Raw genomic sequence first — 17,205 nt, forward strand, 5'->3', positions numbered from 1 at the left:
TGGTCAGTTGCTCCACAAGCAAAACAAGATCCATTGGGTCTGTTTACATAGGGAGGCTTATTCTAACCAGAGTTCTGTTTCGGAGGCTGACCTCCACTACCCTGTGAGTTCTCTTGTGTCTTACCCTTATTTTTCTTTGTGTGTACCTTTTGAGAAGAAGATTTATCAGATTCTCCACCCTCCTTATCTTTGGACTTTTCCCCTTCCTCCTGCTTACCAGGATGAGTTTTGTCCTTATGGGACACTCGATGTGACACCCATAAGTCTGCTGCAATGGCCAGCTTCTTAGGATCTATCTCCTTCGAATCGGCCAAATGCTGCTTAAGCTCCGGGGAAGAAGATGCAAAATTGTGTTCCAGCATGACATGATTTATCATGCCTTCGAAGGTAGAAACCTTATAACCTTCGACCCAGCCAGTTAAGTTTTTCAAGGATTCAGTGACATAAGATACCCAAGTACCACCTTCCTTTTTCTTATACTCTCTGAATCGTTTCAAATATTGGGCCGGAGTCTTCCCAAACTTTAAAATGAGAGTTTGCTTTAACATTGCGAAATAAGCTCGCTCAGCCTTCGACATTTCCATAATGGCACTACAGCCAGAATGGGGCAGTCTGCTGAGTAACCAGGCAATCTTATCAGCATTGTCAACTTGTTGAACTTCGCATGCATACTCAAACGCATTCAGCCAGTCCATAATGTCATTCCTTTCCTCATACACACTGAGCAGATCTTTCGAAACCGTGGATGAGAGGAGGCCTCAGACCCATGACCAGGACCCTTGGACCCATTTGCAACCTGAAGCTTGGCCAGTTCCAACTGGTGATCCATGTCTTTCTGTTTTTCTGCCTGTTCGATTTTTAGTTTGGCTATGCTGAATTCAAGCACCTTCTGCCTAAACCGCAGCTCTTGCTTCTTGAATCCAAGCATAGCCTCCCCATCAACACTGGCAGAGGAAACATTAGACATCTCATCATCCCTGTCCTCGTGGTCGCGGTGGATCAGTGCAGTGGCAGAACCGTCGGTTCTACCAGTGAGAGCAGCCCCATCTCCTTCCGCACTGTCCTCAGATATTATAGCGCCAAGCTGCGCTTCTTGCCACACCACGATTCTTTGGATCATATCCAATTTCGTGCCTTGAGAGGAAACACCTCTCTCCGCACACATCTTTTTCAATGTTTCTGATTTGGAAGCATTTAAAGTTAACAAGGTATTTGTTTCCATACTGTTAGATAGGACTATGGCCTTTTAAAGTTATACTACAACAATTCACTACGTGTCCTGTTAGGAATGACTTGAAATGCCTTAGTTCGTGCGCAACACTGGATACCTTCAGTCGTATCCCACCGCTGTACACCAATTTGTTACGACGGATTTCTGAACTCTGTCCTGGTGGCGCAGAAGTTCAGAAGGCCAACCTAATTACTTGGAACAGGGTAACCTCTGGACAAGCCAGACCAATCAAGGTAGCGATCGCGGCGGTCAAGACTAGGTCTCAAGAGGGGTGAGGGTGACTGAAAGCCCGCAATGAGCACACAAAGCAAGGACACTTACAAACATCTCCAAACAGGTGTTATATTAAAAATATATACACATTTATTCCAAGGCCTTTAAAACAATGACCGTAGCGAGAAATCACAATACAACTCTAGTAAACCAACACATACCATACCAATACAATATATATACAAATACAAACAAGTCTCAAGCGTTAGATGCACAAAATGTGTAGTCCACCTAAAAGGGAAGGAAAACAGGCAGTGCAAAATAATGCTTAGACCCAGTGCGCCTTCAGAGGCACCTAACTAAAAGGAAGTCCGAGCCCTACGAAGAGTGGAGCCTTGTGCTCAAAAGTACCTGCACACGCTGGTGCCAACGGGCAAAAGGGGAGTCTTTTCGAGGGAAATGAGGCAGTTCAGTTTAGTGCACAAATGAAGAAGAACAGTGTTCCGCGACTCAAGCGCAGCCTCCACTGTGGGCAGAAGCAGAGCGCGAGTACGGAAAGGCGTGCTGTTTTGACACAGCAGGGAAAAGCTATGGGCTCCTGCAGGAGGGCGACCAGTTTCTAGCTATGCTACTCACCGGTCCCCGATGCAAGCAGACCCAGGCTTCTCCGCGTCAGTTTCAGTCGCTGGCAGGTTCAGAAGAGCAGGGGACGTCTCGTCGTCGTGTTGAGTCTGCAGCAGCAGAGTTGAGTAAAAGACGTCCCAAACGAAGGAACCCGCACAGTTTGTTACCACAGCAGGGCAACGGAGCGGCCGTATGTATCGGAGCCAAATGTACACTATTCACTTCAGACCTGGGAACGCCAAGTGTACGAATCGTGTGAGAGTGACAAGGACTCGAAATACTACACAACCTGGCTGCGGTTACAGAGCAAGACTCCTGTGTAGGCTGGTCAGTCTGCTGGATGGCCCAGAGACGCTTCCGAAGGCTTACTAGCAGGAGATGGTGAAGATACCGAGAATAGCTGTCCCCGCTATTCCAAGGGTCGAAGTACCAGTACAGGCCTTCTGGTTCGATCAAAGGTGAAAAGGGTTTCACAAGGCGACAGCAGTGCAGAGGAGCAGTCCTTCAGCGGGTCACCAGTGATTCCTCGGTTCAGCCTCTTGGTTGCAGGATACTTGGCTCCTGTATTCCTTCATTCGTGAGAACTCAGGAGATCGACCTGGTAGTGGTGTTTCCAGCCCCCTCTTATCTATGGTTCCCTTCGTGCCAAAACGGAGGGGACCCAATGGGAGATCCGCTCATCAACACTCACACCATTCGTGGACCTATCACGGACCACGGTGGTTCCAGGCATTCACACCACCCTAGACTCTCTGGCACCCAGGATGTGTATTGGGACCAGACATCCCAGCCCACATCCTGGAGGCACACACAAGACATGTAGAAGCCCGCAAAAGCATCGGTGTTTCGCGGGAAAGTACATGCCCAAATAAGGAAGGCCCCGGGAAGGTGAAGGGAGCAAGACAGTCAGCGGACAGGACAAAGGAGCCTCGTGGTCTGGCCATTTTGGGAGCCAGGCCACCATTTTGGGCTAAGCGCGAGAAACGCGCTCAAAACGGCAAAAGGAGCTCAAAACACAAGAAACGATCGCTGCCACCATTCCCGTCCGTGAATCACTTGCACCGATCAGTTACAATCCTAAATGAGTATCTAGGGCCTGTAGAGGGCTAGAGACCCGAGAGAGCAGTAACTTAGCTTACAGTGCCCTCTTGTGTCATGTTGCACGAAAGCCGCAACATGATAAAAGAAACTACGGAAAACAGCGTTTCCCGGTACTGACTGTCTTAAGGGCATGTCAGTTTCCCCGTAGGAAAGGAGCGAAAGCCCAGAGGAGTGCAGCAGAAGGCTGCACTTCTCTGGCAAAGTCGAGAACAAGGTGAAAAACAACAGCAAAAAGTTTAGGGGTTGCCACATGCAAGGAAAATTACCTACAATTACGAAATCTTTCCTAACACTGAGCTCAAACTTATCTGCCAAGTTCATGTTGATGACCAGGTGCACATCACGTGGTTAGGAGTAAAGACAGGGTGATGCCTTTTAAGTTTAACCAATTACTTTGCAGCACTTCAAGGTGGAGAGGCTGTTTCCCATGTGTGGAGAAAATGGAGGAGAAGACGACATGACCAATTGTAAAAGGGATCATATGTGACTATTAGCATGTAAATAGGTTGTAGCCAATGAGGGTGGGGGATGAACACTGTTTATCGAATATGTCATGAATAAAGATTTTCATGTTTATAAGTTGAAATCCACATTGATGACAGAAGAGATCTCTGCAGCAGTGGACTTAAAATACCCTGCTCATTTTTTGTTTTTGTATACAATATAAAGCTCTTGTTCTTCTTGGAAAAGGGTGCACCAAGCCTTTTTCCCTAGTGTGTTATTTTCTTGTGTCTGTTTATTGTGGAGTTGCTTTAGGGACTTTGTTAAAATCATCTCACCAAAGATAGGTCCAATGATTTCTCAGGTTTATGTGCAAAAGGGAAATAAGCAAGGAGTGGGGGACCACTTTTTTTTTAAGGCAAAAGCCCACAGGTGATTGGATTAAAGCTAGTCATCTTTAGGCTTCCAATTCTTGTTCTTGAAATAAATGGACTTTGCCTTCTGACATCACAACCAAAGTGCTTTGTGCTACAGGAAGTGGTGAGGCCAGGAAGAAATGGTAGAGGCAGAGAGACACAAGATGGCAGAACCTTTCTACATCTTTAGCAAGCTCTCGTTCTCTATATTAACCCACCTCCTTCCCTTTGTAATAGAGTCAAAGGACTTTAAACATACAGCACCCAAGTTTGAGGGTGCCCCTTTTGTAAATGGGTGGGCCCTTTGATTCCTGATCCTAGTACAGCTTTCTGTGGAGCGGCTGTCTCTCTGATGGAGGGGGTTACCAGCACTCACAAAGCAACAAAGAGAGGCAATCCCCAACGGCTATATTCCTACCAGCAGTGTCAAGTGTCATCCGTGTCTGGGAAGAGTACACATAATTCCTGCAGAGCTGAACTGGGCTGACACATGTATGACATCAAATGCTGTGGAAGTAATACTTATGAGAAATACCATACACCATACATTAATTCATGTATGGCTTATATTTAAAGATTCAAAAATTAGTCAAAGGCTCCCCTCTGCGAGAATGAACATGGCCCATTGACCTGTTCTAGGTACCCACTCGTGAGTCTGCAGCCACACTTTAGCTCACTGTACCTTTCATAGGCGGGAAATATCCATTTGCATATCAGTGCAGCACCGAAATGGTAAGACAATTCCTCTCTGAACAAGAGTACCAACAGCAACTCCAGACACGTGTTTCAGCCTTGTTGGGCCTCATCAGTGAGGTGGAGCTGTGCCTCTCTTAGTACAGTGAGAAAGGGGTCCACATCTGGATGACGCTGGGAAACGTAGGGTGACTAGACCTAAGGCCCTTGAAACAATCAAATATTAGTCATAGGCGCCCCTCTGCGAGAACGAACATGGCCCATTGACCTGTTCTCTGGGAAGGTAACCACTCAAGAGTACTCAGCCGCACTTTAGCTCACTGTACCTTTCACAGATGGGAAATTACCATTTGCATATCAGTCTTTGTCCCGGCCATATGGGCAGTCCAGCACCAAAATGCTATGGCAACTCCCTTCTGAACAAGAGTACCGACTGCAACCCCAGACACATGTTTCAGCCTTGTTGGGCATCATCAGTGAGGTGGAGCTGTGCCTCTCTGAGCACAGTGAGCAATTAGCCCATTAGGTATGGAGCTTCTCCAAATTGATCCTTAAGAGTGGATTCCCTCTACTGTTTTGTACTTGAAATGCTATCCTAATGAGTGGGGTTCCTGCTCAGGCTGGTTTTTTACCCAGGACCGATCCCCTAAGATCCAATAAGGTGCATAGAAACTGAACGTCTTAGACAATGTTACAGCATTGTGTGGGCCGACTAAACCAGTTATGGAGAGCAGTCTTATTAATGGTTTGTCTGGGTCATGATGGAGCGAGAATCTATAGTGTTGAATGAGTTGGAGGCGGCTCTCAAAAAACTTGACATACATTTTATTCCTGAGGTAAGGGTCATATTAGAGAGGTATGATTTTGGGGGAGAGAGCGCAGGTGGCTGGTGAGTGTGTGGAGGATTTTGTAACAAGTTTGAAGAGAGAATTCGGCACTAATTTATGCTTAAGTGCTTGGATGACAAAATAAGGGAGGAGTTGTGGAGCTAAGCATATCTCAGGCTAACAAAGCTTTTTCCGACTGCAAATCAGGCAGAGCACCCCCATCTGTGTGTACGAGAACTTAACTGTAAGGCAGAGGTCTTCAAACTGTGGGGCACGCCCCCCAGTGGGGCACGGCCGCATCCCAGGGGGGGGGGCGCGAGAGCCCAGAATTAAATGTGTAAAAAAAAATGATTTTTTTATTTTTTTATTTGGAGGAAATGGGCACGGGCAGTTCACATGGTGAGAATGGACCCTACAATGGCCTTAGGCACCAATGAAAAGTGTCCAGCAGTTGCAAATTGATATTCAGTCCTTTAGTCGCTGACTGTTTGAATAGTACCCAAGGGGGTGGTTTTTGTTCAAATGTAAACAAATTGTGATATTTAAAGAATGTTTATTCAGCAATAATGGTTGAAACTACTAGCTGTATAGGGAAGTAACTCCTCAAACTGGCCCACATTGGTCAAAAAAGTGGCCCATTTTGACTGTCCTAAACTAGCAATTTGCATTTTTGGTACGTCATCGCCCTATTGCCCTATAGGCCAGTCCAAGCCTGGTGGCTCATCCATAATGGGTGAGGGGGCGTCCACCCACTGGCCTCCTCACCCATTATGGAAGAGCCAAGGAGCCAGCCCAGTGACACACTGAGCACTCCCTCAGCTGCTTTTTCCAGCTGAGGGAGTGCTCCTGTGCTGGCTGAACTGTCAAAGGGAAACACTGTTCGCCTTTGACAGTTCAGTTCCCCAGCCGCACATGATCACTGAGCCATGCGATGCTGGGGGCGTTTTGCTTTGCCAGCCTTGCATAGCTGATTGTAAATGCTGGCAAGGGCACTGCATGCATGTATGTATCTGCGAGAGGGTGCTCCTGAGCCTTCTCGCACATACGGGCAGAGCAAGCTGGAGTGGGGCATTTTAGCAACCACATGCAGGCCGCTGCATATTTTTATTTAAATATGTGTATGGATGCATGTATGATTGTGTTATGGGACTGTGGTGGGAGCAGGATGGGCGGGAGCACTGGGATAGTGGTGGGAGCAGGGTGGGGAGAGGCCAGGGTCTGTACTGGGAGTAGGGTGCGGTGAAGGCGTGCAAAAGTTCATCTGGCACATTTGGGGGGGCCCGGCCTGCCCACATTTTGCTCAGGGGGGGGCCCAGGCCAAAAACGTTTGAAGACCCCTGCTGTAAGGAGAAAGAGGTTAATCCCGACACCCAGGCACAGCAATATAGAAAGTCAGCCTAAGTGCAAAGTTGCATAATATTTGTATTATGGCAAACTTTGCACTAATGCAAAACACATTGAGGTCATATTAAAAAATGCTTCCACCATGACAAGTGCAATTTTAGCACTATGGGCTAAGTTTGCCCTTGGGAAAAATATCTTTTTTTCAATACATTTTTCACCAGGGCAAAGTTTGCCCTAGTGCTAATACCATACAGAATTGCAGTTCACATGGTGCAAAGGTTTTCCAACATGGCCTCAAGATTTCTTGCACTAGGGCAAACATGGCCCTACTGTTATTACCGTGTAACTTTGCAGTGGAACCTGTGCAAAGTTTCTATAATCTGGCCCCAGGTGGTGAGGAAGAAAAAGGTGGTAATAATGAAGTGAGACAACATGGTGGTCAAGATGCTAGGGGTGGTGAGTTTAACCTGGGAAAACCCTTCCTATGTTTGAGATGTGGAACTGCTCGGGGCTGAAGTTAACATGTTTAAAAGTTGTCGTGTTGGTTTTTCGGCAGGTGTTTTTTCAAAGTCATATTCATTGAAAAAATGACTCTGAAAAAAATAATGTAATTACATAGGGAGTAAGAGGTTAAAAGTGTTGGGGAGTGGGTTGGGGTGGGGATAATAGTATAGGGAAGGGAGCATGTGGGGGAACCCTCCTTATATAAAAAAGTAATTGAGTTTTTTCGAAGTAGTTTCTTTCAAAAAAATTACTTCAAAAAAACTTGTCAATAAAACGACATGGAGCCGTTTATTTAAAATGTAAATAAAAGGCTATTTGGGAAGGCACTGCTAGGCAGCATCATTCAATAAAATCAGGGTCAGCCTAGTAAAGGAAGCAGCACTGGGGAGGACAGTGATGAGGCCTTTGGCATGGTTGCAGGCAATTAATCTTCCCAAGTGTGCATTATGGAGGCCAAGAGTGAGTATAGGTGCCCCTGCACCAAAGTGGAGATTAATGGCACACGTGTGTATGTTGTCAACCTCTGGTGCAAAGTGCACTTTGGTATCTTTAAAGACATGGACCGATTCTTTAGGGGCGGGGTGATGTGAGTGCTTTGAACCCTTCTGACATTAGTGCTGGAGGATACAATTCAGAGAAAATACCACTTTAAAGTACTCTATGGCAGAGTTTCCATTTAAAGGATAGACATGCAGAAGCAAGGTTTACTTACCCAACAAATAAGCATCCATGCTAGGATGCAGGGAACAAGGGATGTTAAGGATAACATAGGATCCCAATGCAGATGATCAAGTCTTAATTACAGTGACTATACAAGGGTGTGATGAGATCCTAAGAGAATTTCCTGAGGTTTTTAAAAATATGCTTGAATATCTGAAGGGATACGCTCATAAAATCAAACTTGTGAAGGGTACCTCCCTGCCCCTGTGTGGCCAAAGTGAGAAATGTACCGATAAACCTGAGTGAAGTGAAGAGGGAGATCCAATGGTTGTGCATGAAGAGTGTGATAGATCAGCGGTTTGCGCAGTTCAAATAAATCAACACACACTTTAACAAGAAGTTTAAATATCTCCAATTGTTCTGATTTAAACATGTCAAACCAGAATTGCACAACTGGTATGATATTCAGAATTCTTTTTTTTACAGTTAAAACATGACTGTTCATCATATGAAGACATTCATCATAGCCGTGCAGATTGAACAAATACATGTTTCACATCGAAAATTCACAATAAAATTGAGCTCCCTTTGGAAGGAAAAACAGAAAATCAGAGTATAGAGTGATAATGTCGCCTGGGTAAAGGTTGCCAGAGGGCAACATTTGCTCAGATTTGCTCTTCCACGAAAATCAAGCACTTTCCCCAAATATTCTAGGACTGGAGTTTGAATTGAACATTTTACCCATCCTAGCATATATGAGGGAAGGGCATTTTTTAAATCAGGAGGGTTCCCAGTGGTGACCTTGAGTCCTGGTGAAGTGCTTTAAGAGCTTAAAACATGGGAAAGAATAAAAGTGACAGTGCCCACACTTGCATTACCCGCTCATACTTACCACGTGTAAACACATGTTTTATCATTTCTTTAGAATGTACTACCTGACACTCGTGGTGAGAGCGCCATACATTACTATTATTCCACATTAAAGTATGTCTTATGCATCAGAATACCTTGAAGAGTAGAGGAACGAGATACAAAGAAAGGGTTATGCAAATCATGACAATAAAGCCAGAAAAAAACATTTCCAAGAATAATGTATGAAAAGAGAAGGGTCAACAACAGAACTTTGCTTAAAACTCTCTAGAAATACGGTAGGTGTGGAGCTTCAGTCACTGCACTGTGCACATGGTCCATTGGGAAGAGCAACTCTAATGCAGACAGGAGGCCAAACAGAGGAAATGAATATGGACTTGGCATTGACCTAGTAGTAAGAAAGCGGCATACATGTATTTAGTTGTTTATTTATTTAAAGTGATGTGTATAGATGCCTCACACCATGAAATGATGCATGGTGCATAGATGCCTTATCAGGGAGATATTGGGCATCACAGTTTGCCATTTGCTGCAAAATGTAAAACATTCTGATCAGTTGTCTGCACACAAGTGCTTGAAGCTCTTGTTGAGTTTTAGAGACTGAAACAATCATTGCTAAACCAGTGACATTGCTTTAATCCAGTTAAACAACCCTAGTGGCGATGCCTCACTTTAACCTGACATGTCATGAATGATCTTTTTCCTACTTTCACTCAAACAAACTCTGGATTTCTCTGCTCAGACTTCGGCTCTCCTGGCCTTCAGAAACTCTCTGAAATCCTTGCTGTTCAACTGAGAAAGGCATGAGAACAGCACAGAAAAGCATCAAGCAATGGTTGCCCACTCTCGGTTGACTCAGAAGGAAAGTCCTCTGTCTAAAACGTCATGAACATGTCACCATACTACACAGAGCTTATCAGCCAATCAGTATGTGAACATGGCACTATATTGGGTTGGTCTCACCAGAACCTTTCAATAGAATCACACTGATATTTACATTAACATACAACGTCCCTGCATGTAACATGTTGGCTATAAAGTACAGGAGTTTACATTCAGGGAGTAAGGGAGTCAGGGTTCTTACCAAACATTGTTTACCTCGTCTTTCACTGCACATTTATTGCCGATTTTATTTCCTACAAAATGCAGGCGGATTCCGCCTCGTCGCCCCTTGACCTTACCCCCGCCTCATCCCATATTGCCCCAATAAACCCACCACCTTCATTTTGAAAGACACACATTATAAAAATGTACAGTAAAACAATCAGAGGTGAGATGTCTGTGGTAAAAACACTGGACAGCCCCTTCATCCTTTAAACTGAAGAAAAATAAACTTTGCTTTCAGCGACAATAAGCAAATACAAAGCCACACCAACAGTTTGCTCCCTTTCACTCCAACACTCATCTCTCTCCTCCTTACTCTATTCACACAATCAACCATAACACTGCAGCAACTGACACCACACTAATTGAGCAACAGCACTGCTGACTTTTCTAGCTCTCACACACCCCTGCACGCAAGCGGCTAGCTCAGGCCTCGCAGCACTTACTCCCAAGGATGTATCTTGGGCTCTCCCTTCTGTCTGAACAACACACCCAAGGTTCTCTTGGACACCACTCACCTAGAAGCACTCCCACACACTAGACTAGGGTACTTCCAGCTTGCAAGCAATATCCTCACTGGGTTTCTCTCTCTCTCTCTCTCTCTCTCTCTCTCTCTCTCTCTCTCTCTCTCTCTCTCTCTCTCTCTCTCTCTCTCTCTCTCTCTCTCTCTCTCTCTCTCTCTCTCTCTATCTCTAGCCTGCTACCAAACCCCCTCCCTCTCTTCATGCATGACCATGAGAGTAATAGTTTTCAATTCAATGAACTGCTTATTATGCCACATTAGCACCTTAGAGAGGGATTAGGGCAGCCTCCCAGCCAACCTGGAAGCTTAGAAACCCCCCGATCCAAGCCGCCTCAAAAGTGGGAGGCAGCCATCTTCCCTGCAGGGCAGCAGGTAATAGCTACTGTACTCTGTTGCATCCTACCACAAATATTCACCTCTGTCGCCCACTCCCCACACACCCTATATCCCAGCCCACTTACCTGCAGCTGCCTCATCACACGCCAGCACTTGGAACACATAGTGTATCAACGCTTCACAGCAGTGGCATTGGCCAACATGGAAATGCTAAGGGAATATGTGTAGTTCCCTTCTCTCTTTTCCATGGTGGACATCCTGTTTTGAAGGTTTTTTTTTTTTTTTATTTGAGAAAAAGCAACCACAGTGTATCTCAACTTAAAAATATCATTCTGGTAAAGCATGCCAGGAAGCCGATAGCAATCAACCTCTCCATGCGGGGGAATTACCGATCAGGTACTCCCTGTCACATCATGGGTTTATTGCTCAATACTTGATGTGAATTACTCTTCACTCCTATAGACTATGAGTTATTATTTGTCTTCCTCAGTGCATTTTTAAAGTCTGTGTTCTTCAGACTGTAAATAATGGGGTTACACAGATGACTGATTATGATGTAGGTCAAAGAGGAGATCTTGCAGTCCCCATGGCTGATTTTGGGCAAATATATGTAGCAAAGATAAATGCATAGAAAACAACAACCACAGTCAGGTGGGAGGCACAAGTCGAGAAGGCCTTCCATCTCCCTCTCTTTGCTTTGATTTTCACAATAGAAGAGATAATGTTGACATACGATATGGTGATCAAAATAAAGGACCCCAGTATAAATGAGGGTCCAAAAGCATAGATGAATATCTCAATCATGTGAGTGCTGGTACATGTAATCTTCATCAATGCTGTCACGTCACAGAAGAAGTGATTGATAGTGTGGTGGCCACAGTAGGAGATCCCAGACAAGACTACAGTGAATGGTAAAGCAATCATGAGACCGGCAAGCCAGCTTCCTGCAACCAGGCGTATGCACACAGCTAGATTCTTGATGGAGGAGTAATGTAAAGGATTGCAGATGGCCACATACTGGTCAAAGGCCATCACTGTGAGCAAAACAACCTCTGCAGCTGCATGGCAACAAAATAATTAATCTGCAGGAGGCACTTTGTGAGAGAAACATTTGAGTCCTTAATAAAGAAGTGTGCCAGCATTAGAGGGAGAACAACTGAGGTGTATGTGATGTCAATTAGTGACAACATAGCAACAAAAAGTACATGGGATGTGCAGCTGTGAGCTACAGGAAACTGTTGCCAAAATAAGAAGGTTTCCACTCAGAGTAAGCAGGTACATCATTAAAAACACAGTAAAGAGTGGAGCTTGGAGGTGTGGAAGATCTGTAAAGCCAACAATCCGGATATCACCAGTTGAACTTAGATTACCGGCATCCATTCCATGAACAATGAAGCAACTGCTGGCTTGGATTTGTAGATGTGCTGAAATAAATAAACAAGCAATGTCATTATTATTATTGCTGAAATAGATGACTGGGCTCGGTGCTTATCTCTAAATTTCTTAGTATGTAGTATCAACGGTTGCATCTAGGAACATGAGAAGAGCATGCACAAGCGGGCGTGGGGATGTGACCCAAACTTCAATGGGAAACAATTATTGGTGATATCTCTTGATATCTCTACATAGCCAATATGTGATGTCTCCACAGGAAACATGGCACGTTATAAACTCTCATGTTGCCTGGGTGCAACTTTGCCCTGGAGCCATGGATTTTGAATCTGCCTAGAGGAGTGTCCAGTGGTTATGATTAAGTCAAATATGTTAATTCATTCACATTTTGTATTTCAGTGTCTCCTGTAGTGTGTGTGGGAGTGCAGATGTGAGTCCCACCGTCATCATGCAAAATGTGAGCTTGCTTGACAAACAACAATGTTTTACAATTGCTCACCGAAATATCAAATCAGCAGAAACAAAATTTGACATTTATGCATCAGCTAATTTAATTCAAGCGTTAAATTGTACATCATGAAAGTCTAAACCATGAATACAAACATTCTAATTTTAAACGTATACATGTTGAGTCTTGAAAGGTTAAGATTTTTTTTATCTGTATTTGTTTTTCAAGAAGCATTGAGGGACTTCAGGGTCGTCATTTGGGGATTGCTAAGGGTCGCTAGAGCGACCCTTTGGTCCTCCCTTGTAATGCCTGGCTTGCCCGTGCGACCCTTTGGTCCTCCCTTGTAATCCGTGGCTTGCCCTTGTGACCCCTTCCATATTGGAAAAACAGAGATTCCGTTTTTGCATCTGTTTTTCCTATGTAGGTGATTTCCTTCCTGCACCTCGGCAGCAGCAAGAGGATGCCACTGGGTCACCTGCGCCGCTGCAGCAGGTGCCACTGGGACGCCTGCGCCGCTGCAGGGGGTGCCACTGGGTCTCCTGCCTGCACTGCTGCAGCGGATGCCACTGGGTCGCCTGCGCCGCTGCAGCGGGTGCCACTGGGTCTCCTGCCTGCACTGCTGCAGTGGGTGCCACTGGGCCTCCTGCGTTCAAGAGATCTGTACCTTTTTGCGGTTGCTTAGCTAAACTGTGTTTTAAATATTTGTGGATGGAACAAAAATGAATCCAAGTATTGTGGATGTTAATTTGTTCTAAATTGTACAGATATTGCTTTCAGGAAGCAGTAGGAGCAGGTAAACCAGTTTGACCAGGAATTATTTTGTAATTATGTGCATTGTTTATTAATGAGTTGTGCATTATGCCAGCATAGCCCCAACAACCATAGATAACTTTACCACATGTTAATTATTTAACAACGGAAGTGACGAATGAGAACATGGTGACAATGCATAAGACTGTAGCATGATGTGGGAACAGACTGATCAAAGAGCAGAAGGCAAGTGTCTGTGTGGGGTCCGGCTTTGATGTATATGGAATTACCCCACAGGCACCAGACTCCTGGGATAAACATACATCCTAAGGGCAGTCCAGTTATCAAGGCTCTCAAACTAGCTTGCATGAAAGTCAGCGATCATCATCTAGGTGCTTTAGTTGAGACATGTAGTTTTGAATGATATCAGATGGCTAGTCTGCAATGATAATTTGTCTCTTATCATGGGGAAAATAGGAGGCAATGTGTGCTCTTCACTGGCATGGGAATGAAAAATGGGAAAGTGGTTTGCTATCTGCAGGTACCACCCACATGCTGCCTTGGTGAGTGGGTAGCTGGCCATTTCCTAATTATTTGGGGGTCTGACAGTTCTGCCTATTGGTCACATTACAGATTGTTGAATGTCAGGGGCATACATGATTCAAATATGCTATTCAGATCCTTGAGTACACCATAATGAATTTCTATATTTTGACCTGGTTGATGAGTCTGAGATGACAATGGTGGCGTGGTACCCTTACTCACTATACGATGTAGTATCATGAGGAGGAGGACAGGGGAATACCACATGCTCCCCAGCCCAAAACCAGTCTCAAAAGAAAAACATTATCCAAGAACTGTAGAGTACATCAATTCAGGAAATTACCTGGGAAGTGGGGTATCCGACAGCTGCATCAGAGCCCGGCAGAAGAGTGGCATAGTGAAAGCTTAAAAGAGATACCCAACTTGCCAGAGGGGAAGCCAGGAACAACATATCAGTAAACCTCACCCTACCAATTGGCCTCCTTCACCCCATAGTCACCTGGAAAAGGGGTGTTTCCCTTCAGTTTAGATTCCTGCCAACCTGCTGTTCATGTGTCACTCCCAATCTAACATTCAGTTTCCCCTCCCAAACTCCAGATGGTCCAACCTTACATGGGTCGCCACCCCCACAGTACCTCGGGAATCTATTTCTCGTCAAAGCCTAGGTAGCTCAGATGTTTATGTTTTCTTAATTTGGGCATTTTTAACCCTCCCACTCTTTCACCTAACACTAAATCCATTTTATGCCATCTCTTAAATACTCTCTCAGTGGTGAAACACTCATTTCCCACCACAGAAACAACTGGATATATTTTTTTGGTTACTAAAACTTGCCATTCCACAGATCCAACAGCTGTCTTGCCGGACCCGATCCTACCTGGCTCACCGATCTAATGTGAAAATAGGCTGAAGGGGATAGCCTTGGGGATGGGGGTGGGATGTGCAGTTATCTACAAAACACTCTGATACTCACCCATGCCTGAAGAATGAGATTGTTTGTTTTCCAATTAGATTTCCACTTGTTAATGGCTTTATTAGAAACACCCACTAGGGAATTTGGTTAATTTGCAATTATTTCTAAAAAATTTAGCAATTCTGTCCATCATATATTTCTCTTTTACTTTCAATGGGGATCTTAACCTATGGTTGGAGGTTTTTGCTGACCCCTTTGCCTCAGTCTTCTGTGAAACTCTATCTTCTTTAGGTTTCACATCATTTATCTCATCTAATACACACATGAAACGGTATTCAATAGTGGTATTGTTCTCCACCATCACAGATGTTGCAGAAACTCCTCCTGTCAGAGGAATCAGACTCTGATTTAGAATTTTGGTGATGGTAAAACAAAGGAGATTTATTTGTTTGCTTGCAACACGAGCAGACGGCATCCCACCAGTTACCCCGTTCCCTCATTGCTAATCCCCATCCTACAGACCTGTACCTTTTAAAGGGGATCGGCCACATGACCTTCAAATGTTTAGGAAGCATAGATTAGGCCTGCTGGCATGCTATTGCCGCCTCCCACCTTAGACAAATGGACCATTTATTAAAGGTATAAGTCCTACTTCATTAGTAGTGGCCAAAAAAAAGACATTGTTCATGGTGCTTCTAGTTCAACATGGCCACCTCAGAAGAGTTCCGTCTCATCCCACTCAGGTGAGGGACATAGGGCTTCCACCCCATTACTTCTTCTGCTCTTAATGGATGGTCCATTGTTCAAACCAGTTCATAAACGACAATACTTGTATATCACAAAGAGGGAAAATTGACTTTCGCCTATTAAAAGTCCACTAAAAGAAAAGAAAAATTAACAAACGCAAGGGACTGGGGCAGGGACTGATTTCTTAGTGGAAAGAGAGCAGTGTAGCCCAGAGCGTAATATTCCTGAAACTGAACCCCCCACCACACCTCCAGCTGCCCTGTTGTTAGTTATTATTGTAGTCGGTGGACTGCACACTACCACAGTCCCCCCTTTGTGCTTTTAGTTCAACAGCATAGCTCAGTTAGACACCTGAAAACATAAACAAAGCATCATTTTATCTTTCTTCTTTAATTTATGCTACAAGAGGAAAGGTTTTCGGTAGTCGTGGCAAACGGCCTTCACTGCCCCATAGCAACATCCTCTAATTTTGTAAATGTAATGAATTGTTATTGCCATAAGGTTATGCAGCTCTTGCTGAAGCTCACAGGATTGCTCATATGCATCACAGAGCATGAAGGATGGGAATCAGGGCTGTCAGGCTTCGCTTAGAGTGGGGAATGACTTTGAGTCAATTGCAATTATTAATCTCTACTGGAATCCTGCGTGTTCAAGTTCATCCCTTTTCTTGGAATCCACTCTGATTCGGGAGGTGAATTCTGTGTATGGCCATTGAGGTGAATTACTGGCAGGAGACTTACATTTGCACTGCTTAATGACTCAAAGTACTACGGACACGAATCCCATGAAGAGAAGAAATGGTGAAAGATGGTTGGATTTTTGAACATATTGGAATTTACTGTTTGTGATTGGTAATATCAGTGGGGATTTTAGGCTCCAGCCATTACTTAGAAGAGTGGGCTTGCAGGGTCCATAATTGATTACTTGGCTCTCTCAGATGATTTGTTCATTCAGTGTGAACATTTCACAATAAAAGAGCTAGGGTCCAGCGATCATAATCCACTCACTGTCTCCTTTCAAATGGGAATACAGGTAGCAGAAAGGAGTGCTCACACTGCTCTCACAGTGAATTGTGGGAACAATATAATAATATAATTGATCAGGGGGGGGCTCAATCTGAATAGTAATCTACTGAACGTAATAAACCTAAGTGCAGATTCTGACTTGGAAAGGTACTGTGCTCTGACACATTTTGTGGAATTCTTATGGGTCTTAGATCATCCGATAGTAAAAGATGGCCGAAAAATGTGTGGTCATAAGCATTCCTTTGATGAGGAGACATTCTTACGGAAAAGAGAATTAAGAAAATCTGTTCAGGCTCTAAAGCATCAAATGGTTTCCAGCCTGGATTTTCTCCTCATGAAGAATACATTGTACAATGACTACACAAATTGGTCTAGGAGCCACAAATATCTGTGCAGCACTCGTGATGGTCAGATGATATTAAAGTCTGTCTGTCTAGGGAATTCCAGATACTTCTGGTCTATGATTAACCGAAAACAGTCCTCTAAAGGTTATCTTCAAA

The 17,205-nt window shown here is 44.4% G+C and overlaps 1 pseudogene; it reads right to left on the reverse strand.

Annotated features, from left to right (window-relative positions):
• Window positions 1-11,350: 11,350 nt before the first annotated feature.
• LOC138562822 (olfactory receptor 1G1-like) lies at window positions 11,351-12,267 on the reverse strand (annotated as a pseudogene).
• Between the last annotated feature and the right edge of the window lie 4,938 nt (window positions 12,268-17,205).

This window comes from Ambystoma mexicanum, unplaced genomic scaffold (assembly GCF_040938575.1).
Source record: "Ambystoma mexicanum isolate Mex_15411 unplaced genomic scaffold, UKY_AmexF1_1 Mex_scaf69, whole genome shotgun sequence".
In the NCBI taxonomy this organism is placed as follows: domain Eukaryota; kingdom Metazoa; phylum Chordata; class Amphibia; order Caudata; family Ambystomatidae; genus Ambystoma; species Ambystoma mexicanum.